Genomic DNA, 4,691 nt, shown 5'->3' on the forward strand with positions numbered 1-4,691 from the left:
CGCTGGTCCAGTATGAAATGTGATATTCTTTGGAGAATTCAGCAGGCTCATATGGGTACAGAAAGATGTAAATGGTAAGCATAAGCTTCATAAGAACTCACAGATAAGGAAAATTGTGAAAATGAGCTACTTCTTCAAAATACCAACCGAGAAAAGAATAGAACTCATGATGACAGATCAGGACACATTACAGCCATAGCTTGAAGTGTATATATATTTATACTTTGCTTTTCTGCCAGAAGCTCCATTGCAGTGTTGGATCATTGTTTGCCTTTCCCTGTGGTTATGCTATGGGGAATCCAGCATTAGAGCCCATACTAATGCCCACCATTTTTGCATTTGCCAGGCACAGAGCCACAGAAGGAGGCTGAGTAATGAGCTGAGCTTCAAAGAACAGAATTTCCAGCCATTTTCAAGGGCTGCCGGAGAAATTCCACAGTGCAACATCTACTCCCACATATCCTGTATTGAAAGGTCTACTGAAAAATGGAATTAAGATTGCTTAGCTTTTTTGTTTGAAAAAAGCTTCCAGATCTAAAAATCATTTTTCTGCTGAGCTACAACACAGTCAGTCTCCCTTTATTTTAAGTGGTGGTTGAGAAGCCAGCTTACTAATACAGAACTCATCTGGGTGCTTATAAACAGAGCTGAAGATATGCAAGAGTCATACTATTTCATGGGGAACAAGGATACCATAGTGCAAGGAGACAGCCTGCATGCACAAATAAGACTTTGTGGTCTCACAGAGCTCTGCCTGCCAGGGAGATTGCTTCTTTCTCCTTCAGAGTGCAAATGCCTGAAGGATAGGCTTTGGGAAGAAAAGAAGAATATGGAGATGAAGCCTGGAGAGGTAGCATCTGAAAAGACTCTTTTCTGAAATCAAGCAGAGATCAGCAGGAGCTCCTGAAAGACATTTTGCATGCTGTTAGAGCAGCTAATGCTATTTTGTTTTTCATAAGAACCATAGGAGGAAAAAAAGAAAAAAGACAGAGTTGTAATATATGCTATTGTGAAGAAGAACAGAGAACAGGCCTAAGAGGATCAGACTGGAGACAAACTGGGGCAGAGAGACCTGTTCTGAAACCTTTACTTGCCTACTGTGTTAGACAACTGTATTAACTTTCTTTACCATATACCTAACTTAAAATCTGCCTCCCATAGAACACAAAAACTACTGAATTGGCATTTTGAACCTTTACGGTTGTATGTCTTTAGTCTGGTTATTTTCTGTTTACTTCAGGATTTTTTTGTTTGGGTTTTTTTGTTTGTTTTTTAAAGCTGTGGTTCAAATGTTTAAAGAGCAGCTAAAAGTAACTTGGCAAGTGTTTGCAACCTGTATGTTTCCATTTGTGTTAATGTCACTAAAGCCTGTCTAGCCACAGCTGGGTGCTCTGTACAAGCACTGTCTCACCAGAGCTCCTGCCCTACAAGGAGGAGGACAACAGCTCCCAAGTGCCTGAGTGTGTGACTGACTATAAACCTCATTTAAATTTAGCCTGACTTTGCTGTCTCATCTTTGGCTGTGACTGAACGGTGGGGTTTTTTATAGCGCCTATTTTCATGTACCAGTGGATCATCTCATGTGGAGGTGGTGTTCAGGAAAGAAAGGGTGGATCTTTCTGGATGCTGGGGTAGAAAAAATTTAATGGGGATTCTAATTGTCAGAAAATTTAATGCCAAGTGTGTATTGAACCTGCTGAGACTTCAGTCTCTTATTTCACATTGGAGAACCTCTACAAATCAAAGAAACTATGTTTATTTCACAGATATGAATACTCCAAAAGAAGGAATTTTTTTCCTTCTTCCTTGTTGCCCTCTGTGGATACAGAAATGCTGCTAGCAAGGATTTTCTTGCTATTTTCTAAGTCCGTGAGAGACTTTTCTCTCTCACAGAAGAGGGAGCAGAATTATGTAAACAACCAAACCACCACCTGCAGCCTTGAAAAGTCTTGTTTACGGTACAATAGAAAAATATTTTGACAATGGATGTTTTAGGATTTTAGCCAATCACCCCCAAGGGGTGGCTGATCCTTGTCCAATTAGACTATGAAGAAAAAGTCTATAAAAGAGTTCGTAAAATAATGAAATAAATCAATCTTGCTGCACAATTCCTGCCTGCTGGAGCTTCTCTCCTCCTCCTCCCTACGGCTGCAGGACATGGTGGGGCCTAGGCCTGTGATAATAGCCCTCTTGTACTTAATACTCTTCTACACCACCTTTAGAAGCCTTAGAGCATGCACCTGTGTGTGCCATATTCCTTCTACAAACATCTTGCTGACTGCTTGCAACAGGCAACATGATTGACTAGGAGGACCTTGGAGTTTGAGACCTGGCCTCACATGTTTTCATTCTTATCCTAAAATGAAAGAAGACAAAAATTAATTTGCAGTAAAATGAAAGAAGACAAAGATAATTTTGCAGGCTACAGTTACATGTGAATTTAAATCACAGGTCTCGGAATTTACTGCTTTCGTGCCAACAGGCTGCCTTTCAGCACCATGTTCTCCCACCTGTATGATTTCAGAGTCATGCATGTAGGTACCATGTCTAGGAGGAGCTGCTGCCTAGCTGGATGCAGGTAATACCTACATAATTAGGGATCCGTGGTCACTGAGCAGCAGAATATGAATGTCACACAGAGAAGTCAGAGATTTGCTTTCCTATTGCTCTGGAATATAATGAGTCTCCTCAGCAACACAAATGGAAGTTAGGAAAAACAAGCTTGGTTATTTCAAGATTATGGGAAAATATCCCGAACTTTCTCCCAGTTCTCAAAGCATTGCTCTGGGAACAGAGTAAGGTCTTTGGGAGACATTTTATTCTGTATTTCAGAATGTTTTTAATACTTTGTTTTCTTTAAAAGTTTCCTGCAAATAAACCAGTTTCTTTTTGCTTGTTTCACGTAACCCTTGGTTTTCTGTAAATCCCTCAGGTAACATACCTGAAAATGCAAAGTCAGCTCTTGTTTGTTTTGAAAGGCTGTGCCTAATGGGGAATAGGGAAACAACTAATTCAGGTCTCCAGCCAGCTGTAGCCAACTTTACCCACAAAACTGTTCATTTCAGAGGGAGCTGGAGTAACTGACTCAACTTCAGTCAGCTTTGAAAAACTTAAATAGTTATTTTTTAATATCGGGAAAAAAAGGGGAAAAAAAGAAAGGAAAATTAAAGTGGACTCAATGAATTGGGAATTGTTGATTCTGGCTTCATCTTTGAGTTTTCAGAGTTATTTCAGGTATTCCTTTTTAGCTCCTTTTTAGGCTTTTTGCCTCTAAATTAACAAAGAAGATTTTTTTAAAGGACTGAATCCTTAACTGAACAAATATGGTCCTAAGATGTATGAGACTTAGATCACAACCATCACTGAACCTAGATTAACTCTGAGATTGAAAAGAAAATGAGGGTGAGGACTTGTATTGCGAGACTGTGAAATGCAGTCTGATGAGACTGATCTTGATATTTTTGTACAATTGCAAAGAAGCAAAGCAAGGCTTGTTACCCTTTTTCATTGATTCCAGTTTCCTTTTAATTTAAATTGAAATGTCTAATGTTTCCTGTTTTTTTTTCACTGCTATGTAGTGTAATACAGTTGCTGTTTCTATTAACCTTCAGGCAGACAGAAAATCAGTGAAGGTTGATGTGTGATACACTTTCATCTGGAACTAATAATGCTTGCCCTCAGTTACAGAAAAAATATGGTAAGACTTGATTTGTGCTAAAGATAGTGGGATTGAGAGGTAATGTGGCTCAGAAAAGCCATGTTCTATTGTCTAATGGCAAACTCTGCTTCTGTTGGCCACAGGTGTCTCACAGAGCAAAGAAAGGAGTTACAGAAAACAGAGATTATTCAGCCCCTACAAAAACTTAATGTTTGATAAATGGCGTGTGGAAAAAGCACAACGGTAGCTGGTCTTGAATCTCTAGTGAAGAAAATCTTTGCCAGGTGCAACAAGCTGTTACCTATGCATGGTAGCAGGAGAAAACTGATAAAGGTATCTTGAAACCTGCTATGTTGGGCTGCACCCTGCTGGGAGCTGTGGTTACTATCTCCCAAGATCAGGAGACTTCTGCAGCAGCTGGTGAACGGAGAAGTCAGTTGCACCTGAAAAATGATAAATTTTTTCCTAAGCTGCATATGGGGAGGGCTTCGTGAACTTTTTTTCCACCATTCTCCTCAAAAGCCAATCAAAAACATTTCAGTCATTGCAACATACCTCAGCCCCTTACTTACTGCTATATCTCATTCAAAGGGAACAGCCGTTCCTGCATTCTCATGTGGAAAAAGTACCTGGCTGAGCACAAGCAGTGCTTGCAGGATGTACGACAATAGGTAAACTTTGTCTGGGATGGATGGATCTTATCCTGTGGCATAAGCTATACATATGTATGTACAGCGTATGGGATGTATTATGCTGCGCCTGAACAGAGAAACTGCCATGGTGACCGGAGTCTCAGAAAGCCTTTAGAAGCAGTAGCGGAGTGAAGCATCCAGTCACCTGAAGGAAAGTGGCCCCACGGAAGAAAACACCGTCCTGTCACCCAGTTTGTGACAGAAAGCAGCTCGAGGCTTCAGCAGTGATGCTTCCCTCCCTGCCAGGGCCTGCAGGCTCGGTAAAACCCAGACAGCGCTGGGAATCGGCGGCAAGGACCGCTGGAAGCCCCGCTGGGTGGTTCCCTGGGACTTGTGTCTAG

The sequence above is a fragment of the Corvus brachyrhynchos genome, unplaced genomic scaffold (assembly GCF_000691975.1).
Source record: "Corvus brachyrhynchos isolate BGI_N302 unplaced genomic scaffold, ASM69197v1 scaffold191, whole genome shotgun sequence".
NCBI classification, from domain to species: Eukaryota; Metazoa; Chordata; class Aves; order Passeriformes; family Corvidae; genus Corvus; species Corvus brachyrhynchos.